We start from the raw sequence: 25,486 nt of genomic DNA on the forward strand, positions 1-25,486 counted from the left end.
CCGAAAATGAAAGTCAGTTGTCTCGGTGTTCTAAGGTGGAGAAAAACCAACAAAAGTTATCCATTCTCGAAGTGTGTCCAAAAAGATGGTCGCGACATTTGTGTGTCAAAAGCAGATCATGCTGCAACACTTCTTCTGCAAGATCAAAGAACTATTACTGCCGATCGGTATACAACCATTTGTTTGCCGAGCTTAAACAAATCAATCCTAAACGACGAATTATCCTCCATCAAGAAAATGCAAGTTCGCACATAGCTGGCAAAAGAATCGAATTTTTAACGAAATGAAACGTCGAATTGTTAGACTATCCTCCGTGCTGGCCCGATTTAAGTCCCAACGATTTCTTTACTTTTCCGAAAATCAAGAACGGGCTGCGTAAGCACAAACGAGTGAAATAACTACTTTCAGAAATGCTTCCAACATATGCAAAAGTGTATTGATTGGGGAATACTTCGAAAAAAAAAAGTCTTTAAAAGCTGTCTCTTGTTTTATTCCAGTACTATATACAAAACTTAAAACATATCCCTCGTATTAGTTCGGCAAGTAAAAACAGCTCGTCAACTGATTGTCCCTTAATGTACTATTACACATTTGAATATCGCTTATTATCACCGTACTAGGCTTCGACTAATATAGCAAAAACTGTTTCTAAATAATTCTATAATTTTTTTAAAACATGCAAACTGTTGCAAACATCAATAAGAGCAATATTCATTCAATATTCAACATACATAAAAAAGAAGAAATAAATCACACCTCTCGACATCGCCATGATAAACCGTTTTTTCTTCGGTTTGTACCTGCAGCGACCCCCTCCCTAACATTATCCTCCTCTTAAGGCTATTCATTCGGAACAGTTGGAATTTCATGATATTTCGTTACCCGACCACGTAAAAAAACATAACACGATAAAACAATTAAAAATAAAAATAAATATCTTAATGCGATTAACTTTATGCGATCTCCTGCATGACCATATAAGACTCTTCCCAATATTGGATCAGTTTGGGCAACTTTCCCACCTTCCTCATCGAGTTGTACAACCACATTAACTCACCTTCTTGGAAATCGCGGGAGTTAGCAAGCCATATTTTATCTGAATTCGAAGACTGGCCGTCTTTAATTTGCTGCTAATTTGCTCATGGACAACGTTTAGCTTCTCTTTTAAATTATTCACGAAGCTCTCCGAGTCGGTTTAACTCCTAGCAAATCCGCTGAAGGCCACGTTTCCCTTTGAAACACCACTTTTTTAGAATACGACCAGTAACTTCGTGGATGGAGCCCCAATATCATTAATAGGAGATGTGGGTAATCATGCTGATGATCTCCCACCATTTTTTATAGATATTGTTCCATAATCCGGTTAAATCTCTCCATCATCCCGTTCTACTGTGGATTTAAGAGAGTTGTCGTTTTTTTCGAAAAGTTCTATGACCTGCTGGAAAACTGTCGACTCAAGGTTGCGGCTTTGGTCCAGATGGACCTCGAGAGGGACTTGGAAAGAAAACTGCAGAAAAACTCGTTTGCGGGTACTCTTGCCACTAGGTTGGTTGTCTATTGCTTCGGCAGGGCATAAGCTTCAGACTATTGCGTAAAATAACTTATGGCAACCAAGATGTATTTGTTGCCTACCTCAGTCGGTGAAAAGGGTTGGTGATGAATTGCCACCCTCTCAACTGGGGCACCTACCTATTTGAGACCTATTCGAGACTCTTCCGTTGCACAACAGGCTTCACATTTGCAACACCAAGGCTCGACGTTCTCACGTTGATTCACTCCGTAGAATTGCTCTTTTAGTCTAACGTCTTATTAACTCCAAAGTTCCACTTGCTCCATTGTGTGTTTTCTTCATTAAATCCGATTTCTTTCTATCAGGAATAATCAATTGACTGACTGCGGTTTTTTGGCTGTTACTCTCTATCTGTGAGAGAGTCCATGAATTCCCCTTTAAGACCTTCTGTTGGTCCTTTTGTTCTGATGGTGTCTCTTCAAGGATACTATCTAGATGCCAAGCAAAATTAACCCAAACTAACCTATTTCTCGTTTATGTCAGTTTTGTGCAGATATATTGAACTTTTCCAGAATATAAAAATTATCGCCTAAAGAGCAAAATCTGGCCCTTTTTGTCATGAACAATACTAAGTACAGGTATTATTTGTCTAGTGTGTGCATTCGTTCGTGTCTTTACCAAAACCAAAAAGTTTTTAATATTCATGCTATCTGCCATTTTTCTACCCGGTCTTGAGTGCAGGCAGAACCTTTTCGTGCCTCAGTATAGAGTATTGAGATTAAATTAGTATGGAAAATAGTATTTTCTTCCCTTAAAATGATGACACAAATTCGACTTTCGATGGAGATTTCAGAAAAGATAATTTGTAATATTTTGTAATGAAGTAAAAAACATTATAATTGCTGGTTTTAATCAATCGCCGTAAGTTAAAGAAAAAGCCAACGCGAGGTCATTACTCAATTCTCTACTTCCGCTCCTTTCCTCGTATATTAGTAAGGTAACATAACAACAGAATGATAATTTAAAAATAACGGATTTTCGCTCTGACGCGGTTAAAATGCAATTTTGTGTCTACAAACCCTGATCTAAATTTTATTCAATGCCTTATCCTTGTACAGCCATATTTGACTTCCAGGCATCTATCTGACTTTATAACTGAATTAATAATCCATTTTGAAAATGACTTATTAATTCTACTGGGTTACGTCAGTGCCGAATTCTTGTTATTGATGTCATTATCCATTACGCTTCGATATTTATCTTAAAGCTCAGATTATTGTTGATAATGTTGCTCCTTGACAACTTGCTCAAATTTATTAATGCTAGAGAAATGATTTAAAAGTAATTTTAGACGATTCATCAAAGTCTAATTTAATAATAACGATTATCTTCTGTGGTGATTGATAAAAATGATGAAAAAAAAAATCGACGGATAATAAGACACAAGACACTTAAAGTTTCTGTTAGCTTAGTTGCCATTAGTGTATGGATCACTTAAATAAAAATTCTCAGTAGGCACAATATAACAATAATTAATAACTATCATAATATCAGAATTAAGAATCAGAAACAATGATTTTTTATTCGGGGTTCCTCAAATAAAGTGGGTTCCATGGGGATTATGGAAACGGTAAGAGATGCAAAGCGATTCTTATTAGAAAAAAATGTGCATTTTTATGCCCGTTCAGAAAACGTTCCAGAATTAAAAATATGTACAGCAGCTGTCAAAATATGAGCAAAAAACTGAAAATTGTGATTTTCGAAAATCATAAATTGTGCGTAAACCGTTTGAGTAAATTCTATAAAATTTAGCAGTTCTCTATTATCGACAACTGCCAATCGAATGACGTTTTCAGAAATTTCCAGGTCTTCTAGATTTCGAGCAATCATATCCAACTTTGTTACTTCTTATGGACGCCATATTGGATTTTGGTGACATCGACTAGGCAAAAGGTGAAATGATGTTTTTATTTATTTTTTCTACTTTGGTAGATCCAAGGGCATCTTTGTCATACTTGTCTAAAAAGTTCTTTTCATTGCCCATTCGATATCAACAAAATCAAATATGGCGGCCATAAGAAATAACGAAGTTGGATATAACTGCTCGAAATCTAGAAGGCCGGAACAAATTCTAAGAACGTCATTCGATTGACAATTGTCGATAATAGAGAACTGTCAAATTTCGTAGAATTTACTCAAACGATTTTTTCATAATCTATAATTTTCGAAAATTACAGTTTCCAGGTTTTTGCTCATACTGTGACAACCTTAGTACAAATTTTTTATTTTAGAACATTTTCGGAACTTGCACAAAAGTGAGTATTTTTTTCTAATTTAAGTCACCTTGTACCTCTTATCGTTTCCATGATCCCTATGAAACTCACCTTATTTGGGACACCTCGTATATGCTTCAATACAGCAATGAAATGCAGCTAATGGTCAATGAATTTATTTCGGTGAAGTATAGATCAAAAGAAAGTTTCTTTGCTGTGTTGCCTTAATTGTTTCCTAGGAATCGTCAAAGAAACTGTTAAAAATATCGATTGTTCAATTGCTTAAAAAATTGCTTAAAAAGAAAGACAGTGAATACAACACCATGCAATGTCTAATTAAAATTATGCAATTTTTATTGCCATCAACTTAATAAAAATGTTGTAAATGTTTAGATATCTAGGTTCCTTCATTAAAAAATACTTCGACATTGCTGTCTTTGCGGAACTAGTTAGTTCTTTTAGGGGCATTATTACATAACCCTTAAGGAAAGCTTGCGATTCAAGTTTTCATTCTCCTTTTAAATATTTACGTTTTAGGAATAACTTGGGTGTAATTATCAATAATTTTAATTCAGCCTAACAGTGAAATTTCGAAAATGAATTTCAATGTTTTAAGTTTCAGTTCAACAATTTTAAATGTGGTTTTAGCATTTTTTTTATAAACAGAAAAATCGTTTTCACTCACCCAAATTGATAATTTTTTAAAGTAATTTTCAGTAAATTTCACTCGCCCTTATTAGAAAATTCTGGGGGTAATCTCCATTGGAAAATTTTAGCAGAAGTGGTCGTGACTGTTTGACTAATTGAAAACAAAGAAAAATGAATAATTTATGTGAAATTTTTAGTAATTATCATTCTTCCAAATTAAGCCACATTCAATGAACCAACTAATCTAATTCTTTCTAATCTAAGCTAATCTAAAATTTTTTTAATTTAGTCTGTCTGAATAATTTTGAGGACATTGTGTAAAAAATGTAAAAACATCTAAAACATTAAGTCGAATTTTAGATTAGTTGGGTCTAAAATTGGTAAAGTATTGCTACAGTTGTGGCGGTAATAAGAACATAATTTCTAATAAAACACACATTTGATCCAACAATCTTCCTATATTGAGGTCACAGGACACTTACAAAGAAGCTAAAGCCAATATCTCTAACGCGCCTCTTCTCTTTGGGGCTGACCTCTAATAGCATTCATGATGGGTCAAACAGGGGTCGGTTGAACTCGTCTTCAGGGTGGGTTGCAGAATGGCTAGTTATATGTAAAAAAGCAACATACCTGGGCATGATCGGCTATGATAAGAAACCAAAGATGTCTTTTGGCCGTGTATTTATACACGAGCTGCCTTGCTTGTTTTGTGCTGAACTTGACATTGGATTAAATAACGCACAAGGCGCACATGTCCAAGTTGAAGGTGTTATGAGCACCAGCGTGTGCAAAATAGCTGTAACAATATTTTAGAGTATTTCACCCTTCTCCACTTCAGGTCACTCCTAGTCAACATCCGTTACTTTCGTGACTAAAGTTTTTTTGCATGTTTTTGGAATTTCGATTATTTGTGATTGGTTTTCGTCTAAATTTAAAAAAAAATCTTGGACAACCCACTTGTCCAGTTTGGTCCAGTTAGATGTTTGACATATTCAAGAGAATAAAAGAATTACTGGATGTGACTTGAAGCTTTCTGTCAATAGGATATTTCTTTAATAGAAATTCATGTACTATAACGAAGAAATGGACTTTGTGAGTTCATGATAATATATCGTTTTGCGGATGTAGGAACCCAAGAATACTCAATATGATACGTTAACATTTAATTTAAGCATCTACTTCTTACTGTGTAGATACTAGGTAGGACTGTAAGGGTTTCAGTGAGTCCTTAAATGACAAACTTGCGTTTTTATATTATTTTTCCTATCACCTATTTTTAGCTAAACTTAAAGGACTTCTCCGGGCAGCGACAAACACAAGATATCCCCGTTTTCGTCATTAAGAAAATGCTGCTTCCTGAACCATCTGAAAAATGTCGCATCTTCCCAAATTTCCCCATTCGTAAATGATAATATATTTTTCAGATCCTGAAGTTGTCCTTAACAAATAATATTGCCCGAGACAACAGTTTTCTAAGGTGCGGCCGTTCGAAACAGAAGATGCGTTTCGATAAATCCTAAACCTTTACGGCCCCTTATTTGGGCAATAAAATGCCTTATGAGATAGTTTAATTAGTTAAAAATAGTTTTGCATATTAATGGTGACATTTAGTATCTCATGGAATGGTAAAGCGTATCATTAAGCGGATTAATGTATTTTGGAGAGGGATTTGACCGACTTCCGCGTGTTTTACCGAACCGCCAAAAGGATCTTGTTGCGGCAAATGTTCACAAACTTCTTTTGCATAACAAATACAAATACATAATCGAGATCTGAGCATCACGACGGAAAGACCTTTTAAGTTCGTATAAGGGGCTCCAAGGTTTCCTATGGTGGCTTATACCCTGTTTGATAAATTGATATATTACCAAAAAAGTACTTCCATCAAAAGAGTGTAAGAAACAGTCAAGGTTCAGACATAATGATTTCGTTAGGATTAGCAGATAACTTTTAACTGGTATTATCATGTGCGTATTGACAGGCGTGAAATTCGTTCTTGAAGCGGTAAAAAATATCTGAAAGAGCGAACAAATCAATCGAAGTTCGCAACCTGGTAGAAGGTTGTTTATGTTAATGAATTGTGTATATGGCTGTTCCGTGTTTTTGTTATTGCTTTTTTAGTGTTTTATATGTATCGCTACTGAAAGACAGGATTTATTTACCTTTTAAATTCCGCTGACACTTGAATAGGTGCAAGTAATCTCTTTGGGTAGAATGAGGACAGTAAGTCAGTGAATTGCAAGTAGTGCAACTATTTCATATAAATGCATAAATCAATAATTAGCGGTCATATATGAAACGCGTATCTCTGAAAGGATTGGCAAAATATTTCGTTTCACGTACGGTCTTCCAATTAATAGAATTTAAGGGTAATTTGGAGTGGTTTGCGCTGCAGTTCAAAGTCATTCATTTTTGATACTTTTTCCGAAAAAAAGCAAGACCCCAGTCGGAATGAAGGCGCCTTTAATAATACTTGTTGGAATAACATTGGGAACATTCTCCATAGTTAATAAATGTTAATTCATTGACGAAATATAGAAAGACGAACGAATTTACTACTACTCGACCACACCTCTACCTTTCTATGTCTCGACTGCCATTTTCTGCCTTTCCCTTTCCCTTTCAGTCCTGAGGAGGTGCCCCAGTCCAGAAGGGGATTCCCCCACACTTGGTCATCTAGTAGAGGTGGCGATAGTAACCTCGTTCGACAATGCTTCATCCCAGGATAGCTCTATCAGTTTGCCCGTCATTATCTCATTACTAACTCTAATAGCATAATACTAGAAACTTATAAACTTTTACATATTGGATATACTCATTCTAGACTTACTAGAGATACTTACAAGAGGTTTTTACTATTTATAAAACAATGCTTAACTACAGATATTGTACAAATTTTTAGCATTTTTTCCCAAAAAACACGATAGAGACATCACAAGTTTAACGTCTTTAGCTATATCCGACCTAGAATTCTTCTAGAAACATTCACAATGTTTTTAAGTTGTTCAACAATATTTCAACAGCTTTTAACAAAAAATCCATACTGAAACCAGAAATTTGGTAACTTCAGCCAAATTCGTTTCGGCGTGTTAAAAGTACTTGCGCAATTTTGTTTTTGGGAAAACTGTTGAGTACCATTAAATTACCAATCCCCTTTGGGGCAATGGTTATCCATGGGTAAGAGCTTCCACCTCATTTTTGCTCTTTTTTTTTAAATGATCATTAAAATGTATTTAAAAAAACAGAAAATTAAGAAAGAATCAAGTGCCTGAACGCACTTTTAGTCTCTGCACAGACATAATTCAGTAAAATTTGGCGGTGCTTAAATGGCGAACAATTACCCAGGGGCGACAATTTATTATTCAGGCTCCACCTTATTTTTATTTTTTGTTTAAGAATTGATTAAAATTAATAACAGATAATGCCTAAATAAATGTCTATAAAATACAGGGTCACTTTTATGCATGGGAACAATGGATTATTACGAAATCTGACCGAGGCAGAGCAGATACTAAAGTAACTACTTTATTACCATTAAAAGGCATCTTGGTGTATACTGTGTCCCAAAAAATCATAACAGCTAGAAGTCGTCTTATTTTAATTAAGGATAAGCTACACATACAGGATGATACAATCTGAAAAAATACCTACTATGGTACCCCTAAACAAATAAATACTCCTTTCAGTAATGCTAAAACTGCATGTGAAGAAACATGTAGTAAAGAGTTATCGGTAAGTGTCTCTACCAATTGCGAAGCTGTTTCAGATAGCTGTCCTTCTTTCAACTCGTTGGTTAAGCTTTAATATCAGTTTGAAAAGCACTTGATTTACCAGTTAGTTGTTAACTGACAGCTGACGCTCCTTAACTGGACATTGAAGAACCGGTACTTAGAGCTGGTTCTTCAGTGCCCTGTTAAACTGCATGTTATGTAACTTGCAGTCAAGGCTAGACATCAGTCAAAATGTCTCTTTTAGTTACGGAGGTGGTTCATATAGCTGACCAAAGTACTCTTAAATCACCCTATATGGGCCTTATAAGTCTGCTCTCCTGAACTGATTACTCTAAGTTTGCATACGATATTTGTACAGCAAAAATGTCGACAGATCCGATTTGTTACACTGAAAAATCTCTTCGCGGTTTAGCTGACAATACAAAATAAGTAACTGGAAGAAATTGACGTCGCGTATTTAGAAGACCATTGGATTTTGGACTAAGTAGTGTTTAATTACTACCTGTGGTAGGGTCTTGAATAGACCATTCAGGGATACTGTAAAATGAAAGCCAAGAGTATGAACTATCAGCAACGATCATAATAACGACTCCACATATGCAACGTTAGAAAACTTAGTTCAGGAGAGCTCACTTATGAGACGTATACAGGGTGATTTAAAAATAATTTTATCTCAAAAATCCTTTAAATGTGTCAGAAACGCGTGGCATTGGGTTCATGAAATTCGCCTCGTGTATCGGAAATTCTCAATTGAACTATTGTTCAGGTGCAGTTTTACTGCAACGGTCTGTTCAAATCGATTTTCCTATTTGAAACTGAAACCGAAATAATTTTTTGATTTTTCTTTTTTTTGAATGAATGCATATTTTACATGTTTAATTATCTGGAATTTTCTTCTTCTTCTTCTTTGAAATCTCTTCTCTGGGTTCTGTACGTATTTACTTTGCTTCATGCAGCATCTCCGATTCTGCATCTGGAGCTTCGTCACGACAATTCAGTATTCCTGCCAAACTCAGATCGTCATTTCATTGAAATTAAATGTTTATGGCTCCCACTAATTTATTGGTGCCATAAGACCGACTTTAGGATCTTTCAGTAGCGCTTAAAAGTACCAACCATTTTGCTCTTGCTTTATTGCACCTATAAAATTCGCCCTTGCACGTCAACCATATGGGTGATAGTACGCCGACCACGCAGTCAACCACATGCCGCGTAAATGCGGCACATGAAAATCGATTTGCCGCTTTTAACAATGACATCACACCAATCCATATCATAACAAACGCATTTTGATCACCATTACTTTTGTTTCAACTGGGCAGTAACAGTCTTTGAATGATGTTTATTCATTGATGTACCCACCGTTTTTTGCAGTTTACGGTCACCCATGGCCAGTCGTGCTGCGCAACATCCGGGTCATCCTGGTCATAACTGCATAAGACGAATGTAAAAGAGAATTTATGGGGGGATTATGTCGCGATAAAGCCTCATTTTGCTTTGATGCTCCTTGAGAGATGATACATATTGTGCGTATTTAATGGCACAAAAAGAGATTCGTCATCTCGATGTTTACGGATGTTTCAAGTCGGTCCCATTTCCGAAATAAACTGGGTCGTGGCACAGTTAAGTCAATAAGAAAAATGCAAAAGTCAGGTAGATGATATTTGCGCAATATTGACTCAGGTGATTAGCACGCCACTTAGCGGGTGGGTACCCGAATTGTTTGAAATGTTAATGTATAGTGTTCATCGCTCTTGCTTAAATTATTAAGGTCTTCCTTAAGGTTGGCCATAGCCTCAACACATAACTCTTAAAGGCACTTTTGCAGTCTAAGTCAAACTAACGCTAATTGAAGTTTCATTTTAATACATGTAGTTTTAAAGGCGAGTTCTGTGCGGTTAGGAGAAACGAGAAACGGGGGGCTTATAAAAGAAATTTAAGGTCTATCTTTGGTAGAACCAGGCTAATATTGATTTGACTTAAACCAATTTCATCAAGCTTTGAAATTAATTTTACGGTCGTAAAAGAGCAGTTCGAGTCAGATTTCTGTAAAACACATTTTTAGTCCATTCTGATGTAAACTCAACAACTTATTAGCTTATCAATTTAAAGCACTTTAAGTACAGTGAGAGCGGCAATGATTAAAGTGTGCCGCTCTTTACTGAAATTCGGCTTTAATACTTTTTCCACTCAAGGCCAAGAACTAAAATTCTCAATTCGCTGGGCTCCAATGGTGTACTTACTATATTTTCGATCTTCTGGGAAAGATTTGTCTATTTCTATTTAAAAAAAAAATCTGTATGGAAATAAAATTTTATTTAATGCTCTTGTAAATTTAATACAAATTGAAGCCAATCAAATAAGTCTGGATCAAGTTGGTTAGCTGGTTTTTAGTTGTTTATAACCACAAATTATAAATACAGTTTATAATACGTGCTGGAAATTTTAGCCATTCTGCTGGAGACATGTCTCTCTTTTGAAAAACTGCAATTAGCATGGCAGGGATTATTGCATTAACTGCCTCAGTAATGTCTTCTCGCAATTCCTCTAAAGTATGTAAACAATTTTGATATCCAGTATTTGAGTAACCAAACAAAAAATAGTCCAGTAGCGTCAAATCCGGAGACCTTGCAAGCCATGCAGTTTTACTAATGACAGTCTCCATAAAATTGCTTTAGAAATATTTTAGACCTCCAGTAAAATATTAGTAAAAAACTATCTGTACGCCTTTATGACAGTTGTTTAACAATGGATAAAAGAAGTTTTGATAATTTTTCAACGATAGGTTCACTATTTCGACGAAGCAGATACTTCAACCATTCTTGCTCGCACTGTAGAATTGTTCTTAAATTTACCACGAATGAAAAACACATCGCTGTTCTATGAACATCGGAGTATTGATTTGCTGGAGGTTGGTGTTGTGAGAGATGAAAACTTTAATGTTGCTACCTACTCATTAACCACCAAAGGAGAAGTACCCTTTCCTGATGAGTATTGATCAACAAAAGTTTGGACCTGTCTCCAGCTAACACAATAGACATATAAAGAATATTAAGGGATATTTTGAGTGTTGTTAATTTAGGGGGAGGAAGTGTGAAGTTTCTTGGACTGACGCAATCCGTGCATAAACCAACAGGGCTTATTTAGATAATGCCCTTGTGTCCTCGGAGGTGTATGTGGAGAAAGTAAGTGCGGATGAGGCTGGTATATCTGAGCACCTATATATGTCAAATTCTTAAGTTAAATAAGATTATTATTGGTGGGACTCTGAGAACATTTAAACCTATAACGCAGGGAAGACTGTGTCTTGACGTGAACCCTTGAGGTTCTATAGGTCAAAATTCGGAAGTCCACTATATGGTTGAGACCTTTATTAATGTTATGTACACCTTCAAGCTTTCTATGAGAAGATCTACAAAACGAGGTCTCAATAGCAAAACAAAATCTCTTGGTTTACATACGGAACCAGCTTAACTCTCTTAATGAACATATGAACCAGTATAATTTGTTGGATCTTTCCAAATAGCATAACAAGTTTAGGAAGACATGCAGAAACTCTATGCAGGAGGCAAGAATTGAATCAAATTATCGCATGATCAATGTTTCTTATAGATGTGAAAAAAGTAAAAATGAGAACTTTCCAGCCGAATAAATTTAGTTTTTTCCTGGGTGGCTCTGTGGTTGGAGACATTCCAATTAGCAATTCTGTACCTGCTGACTATTTCAAACCCAACGCTTCTGCTTCTTCATTTTATTTCATGGCAGTCACTATAAATCAGGTTAGAGATATATCGAATAGGTTGAAGAACAAATCCAGTTGTGATGAATACGGTCTTAGCACGAAGTTAATTAAAATTGTTATAAAAACTGTAAATTGCATTTTGCTCTTTAACAAATTTTGCTAATATTTGCCTTATGAGTGGATTTTTCCCTGATAATCTTCAGATTGCCTTGGTGAAACTTGTTTTCAAGGGAGTATGAAGAAATGCAAACAGTTGAACTCTTTGTAACTAATGATCTTTTGACTGAAACTCAGTGGGATTTTAGGAGGGGCAGGAGTTATGGGTAAACTTGGAATTGGTTTCGGGGGTATGGAAGTTATTTTGTTTACTGAAGTATAACACGGTGCTGCTATGTGCTTTCAGTAAAGCTTCCGTCCGTGCACATCAAGGCATCCCACCGCAAAATCTACTATATTTCGAAAATTCCGAAAATAGTATACAGTTTCTTCGGACTTATTTCAACTCGAGGTTCCAGGTGGTGGATATCGAAGAGACGTGATCAGGGAAGGGCAACATTGATATCGGAGCGGTTCAAGGACCAATCTCGGCACCTATTCATTTTAAGCGGCGCTTGTAAAAAGTATTGCAATAGGAAAATTCTAGATCTAATTTTAGTTCTGGGTATACCGTTGTATTCCTTATTGAATTATCCTTCATTTGATATGTTACACTGAGTACCTTTCCATTTGAAAATACAAAATTAGCAGGGGTAGCTGGATAGGGGTGAACATTTTGAACATCGAAAAATGACGCATTAAATGCCTTTTTTTAAATAAAATTATACGTGTTTAAGCATTTTTTTTAATATCGGACGTATGAAAGTTACAACCGTGTTGTAATACTTTTCACAAGCGCTGTATACATATTAATGGTCCATCATCAAGCATTAATAGGGAAAGTTTTACTCTCTTTACTGATGACTCCAGTGTCTTTGGTTGTTAACCCCTCTGAGGGATCGTTAAAGGGCTTTCAGGTGGCAAGGCAGCGGGCTGGTGTCTGCTTCTGTGCTAATAAACACTTTTTTAATACCAAGAAAACTAAAACGAGTGTACTTAAAGGCAACTTTTATCAGTTATGATTTAACTGAGGCTTATGCAAATTAGGCTATTGTTTTAATACCTAGTCCAAATGGCAGACTTGGTAAGATCAAAGATGATATCTAATCTTAATGGTATCTGAGAAGCATTGAAATCGATTGTATTTTCAAAGCAGCTGTAATTTCTATGAGGTAGATTACTTTATGATAATGTAAGAAGATTATTCCGTCTGCAGGATTATTGATTTTGAATGGTCACCGAAGTCGGTTCTCTTCAATGCTTTGATATGGAATATGGTCATCAGCTTTGTTTTACGACATGATCACATTTCCACCTGTCGTGACGCAATCACCAAATTATACAATAGCTTTAAATAAGGCAGTCCTGATTGGTTTGCTGGCACTGCTGGCAGTCCATTATTGATTGCAATCACGATTCTTTCATCTTGAAGTAACCAGCTGTTGCATTTCACTTGCTGCTTCGCATTATCGTCCACTGCCGTTTACGGAGACCGTATAAAATGTATTAGTTTTGCTTAATGAACTAGACGCACAATAAAAGCAATTTCGCAGTTATAACAAGAAAGTTTTTTATGCTGAAAATTCTCTTGATGTCGGATGGCCTCGGCCATTCGTCCATCCATTAGGTTTATTAGTTTTCCAAATAAGGTGCATAGGAGAGGAATAAAAGTGGAAGAACAAAACTGGAATAGTTGCATGCACGCTACAAACGCACTGCGGGAGTTTTGCAAAAGAAAAACTCGAACGATAAAGAATACTAAGAAACAATTACCCCCTGAGGTGGATCGAAAGGCTAAAGAGTTTCAACAACCTGTCTATCATACATTCGCCAAATATGGACAGGTTAGGTGGGGCAAAAAATGCGTGAAATGCTTGTTACACATACACCACTTAAGAGCAACTTCAGGAAAACCGATGAAGAAACTTGGCCATTAAAGAAAAATGCAGATTGGCATATTTCTGATGACATTTTTATTACAAGTTAAATTACAAAAATGATTTATTTCGGACATCGCACTGGTCAGTGAATGAATGAACGGCGCAGGGGTGTGGCATGGCTAGTCCAAAGTGATTTTCTTATGGAATTCTGCATGGGAAATTGCGGTAATTCACTCATAGTGTGTCTACCAAGACCCTGGAAAACTATGCGTTCACCTTCTTCCAGAAGCGCAGAATCTTATATGTTTTCTATTAAGTGTTAAAAAATGCGATTTTTAAAGAGAAACTTAAATCTACGTTGTGCACTTTGGTCTGATTCGGGGTCTAGAATTTCAAAGCTGAGACACCGCATTAAAAATTTTCTAAGCAAATAAATGGAAATAGCTCGGTAAGTTTCCCAATTCTCTAATCTCTAGAGATAGATACTTTTTCAACAACTTTTGCATACAACAATACAACCCTTCGATGCCTGTGTCATTCCACTTCGCTTTGACTCCAAAATATGATTTTTTCTATTGCTCTCTCTCTCTCTTTTATTTGAAACGTTTTCCTCTTGTGAATTAATTCTTTGTTCATAAAATAACTTCACTATTAATGTGAGTAATGTGTTGTTCGGGAATAGTAATATTCAATTACTCGGCTTAATAAGAAAACATACACTGCGTGCTCGAATCGTGTAGGAAGGGCACCTGGTTTTTCTGCCAAGCAACTACTCAACATTGAACGAAATCAAAAGTTGTTTGAAATAATTTGTTAGTCTAATCGGGACAGCGCGCGAAAGTAATGCTCACATTGCTCCGAAATAATGGTGCCAAGAATTTTTAACGTTGGTGACAATGTGATTTAAAGTCATCGTCTACGCTGAAATCGTTTTAGCGGATAAATGAGATATTGAATAAGGTCAGTAATTTGTTATTGTCAATAGATTTGTGGTATGTGGCAAATTTGAACTGTTACCTACGTAACACGTAACGTACCGTAATATGTAACGTACCGTAACACGTAACGCATCAAACACGTAACGTAACGTAACACTACTTTGCTTCAGGGCAATGAAGGGCAATGAAGACGCGAAAATCCATTTTATATTTGATAATTCTTAATTACAACATTAAAAAACAAAATTTGTCGATTTGTGTCTTCAAATTTCGTACTGTTTCTTGCACTTTTTTAAAAAAGACAATGACACGTTTTAAATAGCGAACAGTGATAAAACTAGAAATTACTATTTTTAATGATTTTTAAAATAAATTAGAATGTCAATTTTTCTATAATATTGTTAAGAAAAGCGTACAAGCTCCCTACAAAAAGGCACTATGTGAAAGCGCTAAATACACAGGGGTACAGTGATTTATTTATGTGCCTAGTTTTAGGCAAATAAACCGCTCAAGAAAGGTGGAGAATATTGTTTCTTAACAAACTGGAAATCCAAATTATTTGGGCTTGGGAGAGACTGTTGTTGAGTTATGAGCAGCAATCGATAGTTGGGCGATAAAGATAGAGGATGCAGTACCTGCCAAATGGGAGTTCGTCAGACGCCTTTGTAAACTCAAATAAGATACCCCCAATGAAAATTGGACTAGAAAGCAACCTGACTTGCAAAATGCAAAAATCTTAAGTTTTCATTTCAATAAGCAGTAGGGAGTGTACTCCACTTATCAAATGAAACTAGGCAGGCACTACGCTGTTGGTTGTGAAAGCAGATAAAAAAGCAGAAAGCAAAAATTAAAAAACGAGAAACAGATCCTGCGATATCAGATAAAGATCTCTTGCATGAGAATACGTTATCATTGAGAGCAGCAACCAGATGGGAGTATTTGTTACTCAGAGGCGTAGATTACTCAGATCCACCTTTGTCAAGTACACAGGCGGAGTATGTTGCGGCGACTGGAGTGGGTTAAAGAAGACGGATCAGGTTAATGAAAGGAGTGAGCATATTGATGTTAGGTATAAGACTGTGAATGAAAAGGTTAATGATAGAACTTTAAAAATTAAGTGTTGTCGAACAGATGAGCGATAGCTGGCATACTTACTAAAATGTTAAGAGCTGTTAAGGTTTTGAAATATATAAATTCTTTGGTATATAAAGTTTAATCTCAATGTTTGTAAATTGTCTGTTATTTTTAATTTATCATGAAGTTGTTAAATTTGTATGATGAATTTGTATCTCCTTTATCAAATACTTTTAACCAAATTTTTAAAATGGGCAGACAAAAAAAAATTAAAAAATGAAAACAAAAGTAAAAAACCCTATCTTACCACGTATAATAAAATAACGAAAAATCTACATTGAGAAAGAAATCATAGGCAATAAAAAACCAATTTTTACATTTTAATAAATGGTAACCTGTTATTATAATGTACCCACAATATTGCTGTTGATCACGTACACGATAAAGACTTGTTGAATACCATCAAGTGCAATAAAAAGCCCAAGACCATGGTATATGTTCTCTAATATGGGTAGATATGTAAATTTTTAAATTTTAAAATATAGCAGATTTACATGAGAACCAATGATGTCGTGTGCAGCCTTCAGACGGCCTTGATGCACGCACCCGTGCTTCCATTGCAGCATGAAATAGTTTATGGGTAATTTTGCAATTCGATACAAGATGCAGACACCTCCAGCTATGCTGGAGATTCATTACGTGCTTGTCTAGTGAGGAAAATCTGAACTGTATAAGTACGAAGTGCAATGAAACTCGAGACACGCAATGAAAGATCTTCTACAGAAAATGAGACACGTTCGGATTGATTGAATCTTTATTAAAGAAATGTAAGGAAATATATAATCTTGTCCTGAAACCGCAATTTAAAATTCAAAATTGCGACTTGCACGGTTAAAAATCGAAGACTAATTTCAAATACTGGCAAAAAGGTCAAAACAGCGTGCACCAAGAGGGGCTAAATGGCCGCATGATGCAAAATGTACCAATAAAACACATAATGATGCTGGAAAAAATCGGCCATTCTATCGCACTTGACGTGCTCCTTCTAGGTGCCAAAATCCGCCATTAGCCATCATATTTTTGTATGCTGTCCATGCTAATCTGTTGACGATTTCGCCTTTAATCTCAAAAAAGATTAATTCCCGCGAATCACCAATTGAGTATGATTTATCGAGGCCAATGGCTTCTCATCTGAATCACCATTTCAGATTAAAGTCCGTTCAGCTAACTTGTTAATGTTGATTAAAACATTTAAATTCAGATTATATGCCCTGTACAAAAATGAACTAAGCAAATTGCTGCGTCACGGGTCGTTAGCATTGATTTTTTTAATTTTATTATTTATAAAATGGGATTTTCTCGCAATAACCGTTTCAAGTCCAAGGGGATTAAGCTCAACTTTACTACCTTCTTTTTTTTCTTCATCAGTTCAAAAGGCTTTTCTGCATGAAATCATTAGCTCAAAGAGCTCTTCAAGCGCATGACTGACTGAGAAAGGCTATTTCCGACAATGGCATCAGGAACGTTTTTGAGTATTGGATTTGAGACTTAATAAAAGAGCACCAGATAAGTGAATTTAAATATTTGTAACGACAACGCGGAACGTGTTTTACAAGCTTTTGCCACATAACACAGGAATGATTCTAACTAACAAATATTCTTTCACGAAAAGATTATCTTACATGCACATGCAAATCGGTTTAAGCAAACTGCTTATCTACATTAGAAAGCAACAAAACCAGATACTCGCGTGACATTTGTAATTGCAAATCCAAATCCAGCAGATAAAATAAATTAAGCCCAGATAAGTCTTTCAGCGAATTAAACCCACTTTATGGTTTAATTGTAACATTAACATAACCCCATATACGTTTAAGTTCGAAGTTCAACCATATGATAATTATTACACCAGGAAGTCTTTGCAGAGAATCGAATTTCGAGACAGACTGTTCTGGTGCTTTTTCCAACCCACACGCATACTCTGAATGTAAATAGGGACCATTGAGCAACATTCCTTTTCACTTTGATAACGTCTTTAGGTTAGAAGTGAATTCTCTTCTTCACAGAATTCCCTATCAACATGTAATGGGTGATTTGATACGGCAACGATGGGTCCATGCGGTTGATGTTAGAATAACGGCAAAACCTACATGGGTTCATTCATAAAATTTGTATAGGCGAGTAATAATGGGTTGGAAAGTAATATGAGGTTTGATTGTCGTTAAGGAATTTTGATTTATGATACTGTAACGGTGCTCTCTGTGGGAGTTTTTTGGCTGGTAAATATACTATTAAATTTCCCTACATAGGATTGAAATTTTCTTCGGTAATTATTTTTCGTCACACCGCACTGTTATTTACATTTTTGCAGAATCCTCTACGAAAGTAAATCTAACAAACGAATATAGTCGTCGCGTAAAAGATACTAACACACGCTTGTGTTAGTATTTGTTCACGCGTGCGTTAGGACAATAATTGCTTTATTAAATAATGTTAAATAAAGAAAATAACCTAGAACAAATTGTAACTTAATAAGCCTGTAATAGATGCTTACATTTTTTACCACTTTGTAATAAAACAACACCAAACCAAGCACGGAGAGTCTATTTGTCCATCCTACAGTCGGGGTCACGATGGTCTATAATTGGTGTCCATCGGAAATTCCCGGTCAAGAATACTGTGCATAGTTTCGCACACAACATTATTAGTTTTATAAACTTGAACTTCGTAACTTATTCAGCTTTAAATTTCTTTACTGGTTGTTGTTTACTTCATAAATGTAACAGTATACAGGGTCTTCATTTTAAAATCAACCGCTCGAAATATCTCTTGATTGGAAGAAAAATTTAAAACAATAAAAAAAGTCTATTTAGATATCTCGAGGAAAGTTTAATTTGATATTAGAGAGAATTGTATCAGTCATCCTCACCCTTCATTACCCTCACTTTACTATTTAAAATGGCACCCCTCATCGAGTGACACATCATTGCAAGTGGAATTCAACTTGCTATGTAACTGTACCAAGAAAACTGAAATCGGTTATTAGAGTCGGGAGTTATAAGGAACAATACATTGGCGAGGCAATGGTAAAGTCTGTTTAGGGAATGTCTCAATCAGCGATTTCTTGAAAAATGGGTTGGCACAAGTGCATTAGAATGGCCTGCACGATCTCTAGATCTCGGTCCACTATACATTTTCCTATGGGGTTATTTAAAAAACAAAGTGTTTAGAACTTCACTTGAAAGTGTTCAAGAATTGAAAGATAGAAGTTTCTTGGACTGTAGAAGTGTTACTGGACAATCTTTGGCCAATTTTTGCGAAGAATTTGAAAACGGAGCGTTTCATGTTTATTTCAACGCTAATTTTTTTCCAAATTGAAAACTTATTTCTGAACAAAAAAATTTTTGAAATCGGATATTTATTTCCGAATAGAAGGAGTGTTATGAAGAATGTAGGTTTTCTCAAAATTCTCATTTTTAAGTGTCGCCTCATAAATATAACCAGGACCGGCCTTATAGAGATCAAGGTTGGACCCAGGGCGGCAGGCCAGGAAAGGCGACGAACTTTCCTGGTCAGCGATTTTTCTTGAAGGTAGGGGGGCAGTGATTAAAAATTTCGCCCACAGCGCCAGATTCGCTAAGGCCGGCTCTGAATATACAATTATTTGTCATTTGCTTCAGTCATCAAAAGTATGTGTATCTCAACCAAATAAACCGTTATATTCCTTCCTGAAAATGCATCATTCATTATTTTATAAGGAATGATTGTTTCGCCGGCACCCTACCGGCATAGTCGATTGCACCTCCATTTCCAAACATGGACTTGCAAACATTTCTACATATAAACGCCAATATACCGTAACATGTGCGATTTTCTTGTAATAATATTCCTAGCAAGGCATCTAATAGCAGTCTGCCCAAGTACATTGGCGTGTACCTTTGTTTGTTATGGGAAGTACAACATGTCAGGTATCACTAATTAACATTCTTTTGAATTGGAACTTTTATACAAATTTGCATGCCATGAACTTTAAACTATCGATAAATTTGTGATTGCTATTGACAATAAATGGATAAATGCTGAAGCTTTACTTAAAGCCCGCATGAACCACGCCTGTGTCCGAGCCATATGTTGCTTAACATCGAGGAAGTGATTTCTTAGAGATAGGAAAGTTTGGGTCTAATAGCGGTATCTGTTTTCTTAATTTCTTTGCAACTGTTGTTGTGATCAGGCTGGTCTAAACCATCAAGCGTGATGTTAGGAACATCACAATAAACAGACCCAAAAATTACTTAACGCCGAAGGGAATCTGCATTATAGTAGAAGAGGTTCCGGGTGGCAAATTAGACTTAAGCTCATCTCTAGCATCAGCAACAAATTGTAACTTCTTCATGCGTATTAAAGCTCGTGCAGTTTTTATGAGTTGTATTAGGTTTATGAGTTGATGAAACTTTTTGCTTTAGGGACAAAAAAATCGTTACTGTAGCTAATATCTAGGAGTAGCGATGATTTTTTGAAAATTGTAGTTTCTGTATTCGCATTATGCTATCTTTAGCCTTCAACGCTGTAAACTCCCTTTGAACACCTCCATCTTGACCTATAAATCACTATTAGAATTATTGCGATTATCGAGGAGATTGAGGGTCATCGAACTATAATATAAAAAAACCGCTGCAATGTCTAGCTCTTATCTCGCAATGCTAGATATAGCACATTTATACTACTTGTAGAATCAATTCTAATAAATTCGTCTGAATGCCTCTGTTTTGTTCCACAAATTCAGATTGAAAAAACGTGATATTTGTGAAGGCGACTCAGGGATGTAACGCCATAAAGGCCTTAGTGATTCGCGTCATTTCTACCAAGGGTAAAGATTTTTTCAAAATCGTGACTTCATTAATACTGTTTCCATATTTTATGCTCGATCAGATTTGTTTAGTCTTTGATTCCGGGCCTCTCTATGTAGTTCTATGGACAACTATTAGGTTCGATGCTACAAAGACTCGACGCTCTAGTTTACCCCAGTTATTACAAGATCGTCAGAATTTGAATTTATCCTAGTTTCATTGTTGTGTAAGATCTTATTGGTTAATAAATTAACGTGCTTGATATACAGTTGCGTGCAAAAGTTTCGGGCCAAAGATGATTTATAACTAAATAACATACAGCACGAAATTAGGAAAGTGATACGTAATAATATAATTCCTGTTAAATGTACTCGCAAAGTAAACAAATTAAAAATTTATTCAAAATAATTTTTTAAAAAAGTTTAAAAAAAGTAAATATTTTGCCGCGTTCAAAAATATCGAGCCATATTCTTAGAATGGTTTTATTTTTCTCTTGGAGAAGATATTAAAGCAAATATTGATTGTTCGGTAACGAGTGAGTGGTGGAATTAATTCTATCTTGTTAACATGTCGAAACGTATTCAATTAGAAATATGTCAATGTGTTATAAAGTTACATGGATGAGCAAGAAATTCACGTGATATTGCTTCATTATTATCGGTCGGAAAGACGACGGAAGACAATATTATTAAAATATAGAAAATTACGAAAATACTCATACAAAGCACGCTTCGGGAAGACCGAGAAAAACTGCTACTAATCGTGTAGATAGTCTGATAAAAAGAAAGCAATCGCGGATCCGAAAAAGAATGCTGTAGTAATAGGTCGGAAATTACAGGATGGAAATCTTGTAAACATCAGTTACAGCACTGTTTCTCGTCGATTGAAGGAAGTGGGACTTGTTGGACGACTGAGTACTAGAAAACCACTGATTGATTGGTGCAAAAAATAAGAAGACAAGATTGGAGTCTGCAAAAGAAGATCAGCACTGAGGTGTAGAAGATTGGAAAAAAAGTGCTTTGGTCTGACGAAACAAAAAGTAATTTCTTTGGAATCATGGAAGACGACGAATAAAAGGTGCTCAATATAATTCTAGGTATCAAATACCGAGTGTTAAACACGGCGGCGGTAACATTATGCTTTGGGGTGCGTTTTCGTGGCAAGGTCGGGCTTATTGTTCAAATTGATTGCAATATGATCGCTGCCATGAATAAAGATATTTTAATAACACACCTGCTTCCTTTTGCCCGTCTAAATATGCCGCGAGGATGGATTTACCAGCAGGACAACGATCCAAAACATCGATCTCGGCCAGTACAAAATTGGTTTAGTACTAATAACCTACATGTCCTGCAGCGGCCAAGGCAGTCTCCCGACTTGAACCCGATTGACCATTAATGGCAGTAGCTAAAACTGAATGCGAGAGCTGTAAATTGCTCTAATAAGTATGATCTTTGGGACAAAGTGCAAGAAGCATGGCGCAATGTTAGAGAAAATTAATACAAAAGTTAATTGAGTCTATGCCACATCAGTGGGCCGCCAACAGGAATGGCTACATAGTACTGAATAAGTCATAGGTTTGCAATTTTTTAAGTTTATAATAAAATATCTTCTAATGTGTATTTATTGTTCGAATTTATTTGGTCTGATAGTTTTAAACCCGGAAAATATTTACTCTTTTTATACTTTCTTTTTGTTATTTGGGAAGTACATTTAACAAGGTTCATGTTACTATATATAATTTTCCCGATTTCCGTGTTATATGTTATTTACTTATAAAATCATCTTTGCCCCGAAACTTTTGCACGCAACTGTACATCTCGAGGTTCGGGAGATACTTAATAAGGTGCTTCTGGGCGGGTCTTTCTAGCCTAATATTCACAATGTTGTTTTGGGAATAGGGCGGTTATAATAAGGACACTGTCTGCTAAATGTTACATTAAGTTCCTGATCGTGCCCATAATAGACTTCACAATTCCCGATAATGGCCGTAATAAAAGTTTCAAACATTGAGCTTTCCTTCTGCGGGCACCATTCATTAAGCTGTAAACAACCGAAATAAACCCAGTTATGAAATCACGCCTAAATATAAGCTTTTCACCTATTATTTATTTGCTGTACAGTTATAATAATCACCTATGAAACAACTTACCTACATGCCGTACCAACCTAATACGAAACGGATATTTTCTCACAGTTTGTAACGACCAACGGGCGCCATGTTTTATTTTCAGCTCATAAGATTATATTATATTATTAGTTAGGGAAACCTCGCTCGATAACTGTTAACTCGGTCGGTTAATAATGTACAATTAGTTAGTAACTGTCATATGTGGTTATTATGGGAACAAGCGATAACCAACGAAATTGGACGTTTATTGGTGCATACGGGAATTGTAATTAACGCATGGATAATGGATTAATGATAATGGTACCTGCTTTGAGATGGATTGTAATAATTCATAGCCATTTGTTCAATTGATAAATACTTTTCACATACAAGTACAATGTTGGGGAATATGTGTAATTAACTTGGAAATCATGGAATATTTCGTTCCAGTACAGAAATCGAAGATTAATGAAGAAGCTTGTGAATTTTTGAAAAAATGCACGAAAAATTTGAAGATAAAGACGCCTTAAGAATATCGCGGGAATTATCTGCCAAAGCCATGTGAAACAACAATAGTTGAGAATTAATACTCAACGCATAATACTCGCGCATAAAACTCAACAAATTGAAGATATGGTAATCGATCTTCAGGTCCAGGAATCCTAAAAATCGCAGTGGCAACTTATGTAAATTTTACAACTTTTTTAAAAATCTAAAAAAAGATCGCAAATCCCTGCTAATTTCCAAATTATGTCTCGGGTAGAGAGGTCAAGTCGAAAACAACTTCTTTTCTTGTTGTTGGATTTTTGAAGTCATCGCTATGCAAATCTGTTAATAGCTGAGAGGAGTCAGGGGATGATATTGAAAAAGGTATAAATACACTCAGAATTGTTGTAGCCAGTTGACATTTCGAAAATTTACTTTAGTTAATTTTTGGTAATTTTCCAGCTCGCTAGTTTGAAACAGATACTTTAAATTAATGAATCGCTCCCAAAACCCCCATAGCGATTTTAGCATGTAGAATGAAAGCAAGGAACTTTTGCGTAAGACAAGTTTAGTTAAATTGCTCTATTCTTTCATCCTCTAGCCCCCGCTACTTGTTTGTGCCATAGTTCCAGGGCGCTCTGTATAATTCCAAAACCATTCAACACCGACTTACATAGCTGCATACTGTGCACCTCTAAATTGTTCTCTCCTGTTAACTTTTCAATAAATTATTATTTTTTAAAATCAGCAATTTTCGCTATCGATGACCCAAGCAACATTTAAAAAAATAAACAAACGTGGAAAAATAGTATTTTTTGCCCTATTTAATGCTGCTTTTGAGTCTTTAAAAATAATAGTTTGTTATAAAGTTAAAAGGACGGGACAATTTAGAGATGCACGGTATATTAAACTCCCACTCCAGAAAATGGGACAAGTCAGTGTTGGTAAGGTTCTGGGGGTCCATCATTGTCCAACATGGAGTAATTTTATCTTCCAATGGAGTCAAAGTGGCACACTTTGAAGAGTTCTGCTCCTCCAAATGGACCACTTCGTCACGGCACCGAGGGGCACCGCTTGGTTGCTTGTGCGAGTGACTTCATCGCGCCACGGAACCGTTAATGTGGAAAAGCAGTAAGAAAGTCAAAGTTCAGGTTAGTCGAGAGGAAAATGGGTTCTGATCATGAAATTTCACTTTTCGACGTTGTGCAATGTAGGCTTTTTTGGGGGAGACTCTGACTTACATAAACGCACTCAACAGCAGTGGAAAAATTGACATCTGACAATTCTACTCGCTCGTGCCACTTGATATGCCATTTGAATGGCTGATGTGAGTGGAGAGCTTCTAGTGGACGCCGCTTGTCGGCTAAAAGTGGACGTTGCAAGCAACAGTTGGCATTTTTTTTCAGTTTTGACCAGTACACCGTCCGAATTTACGCCTTCGGATATGCAAATAATGTTTGTTATACGAATTCTTCATCGCCAATCAAACTTCTCCTCGTATGTAAGTTGGCATAATGAAACAGCAGGTAGCCGAAAGCGAGTTTTCTTCAATTTCGTTAAGTGCTGTTCAACTAATAAAATAATCCGTTTTCACTTAATAAAACTCAATTAAATGTCTGTTATTTAAATGCAACAACTGCGGCAGCGCCGAGATGATCGGGCAATAAATCAAAGCCCGGTGATTTATAATGCAACTAACCAGCGTATGTCAAGTCAAGTTATAAAAAATCACTTGCCAGCTATAAGGAATAAATCAGGTTTTGACGTGAAACTAGAAAAAGTATTGAAACAATAATTTTGGGTTTAAATTCTTTTATTCCGGCCCCATTCACCATGAGAAGGAACTGGATTCCTCGAGAGTCTAAGGGCCGAAAAAGTAGGACGCGTTAAAGAATTCTGGCACGTGAAAAAATCCATAAGAATACCACTTGCGGCACTCGACTTAAACTTAACTTACCGTACGTACGTAACTTAAGCTTAACTTAACGCACTTAACGTGATTTGAGCTTCTCTTCTTCCTAAACCTGTAAACCAACAACAACGAAGGTATTTGCCTTGTTTCAAGGCATATTAACGGGATGCCGTTTGCTCACTTTCGGTGTATTAAAAGCAAAGAGAATAAAAACTTATCCGGCTAGTTCTTTTCCTGCT

The 25,486-nt window shown here is 36.0% G+C and overlaps 1 protein-coding gene across 1 annotated transcript in view; it reads left to right on the top strand.

Moving 5' to 3' along the window:
- The first annotated feature begins 14,720 nt into the window (after positions 1-14,720).
- LOC136410069 (serine-rich adhesin for platelets) overlaps positions 14,721-25,486 on the top strand; it is a 57,839-nt gene continuing 47,073 nt past the window's right edge. Inside the window, exon 1 of the mRNA XM_066392000.1 lies at positions 14,721-14,840. The gene's annotated coding sequence lies outside the window, so the exon portion shown is untranslated. The remainder of the gene's footprint in view (positions 14,841-25,486) is intronic.

This window comes from Euwallacea similis, chromosome 7 (genome assembly GCF_039881205.1).
Source record: "Euwallacea similis isolate ESF13 chromosome 7, ESF131.1, whole genome shotgun sequence".
Classification (NCBI taxonomy): Eukaryota; Metazoa; Arthropoda; class Insecta; order Coleoptera; family Curculionidae; genus Euwallacea; species Euwallacea similis.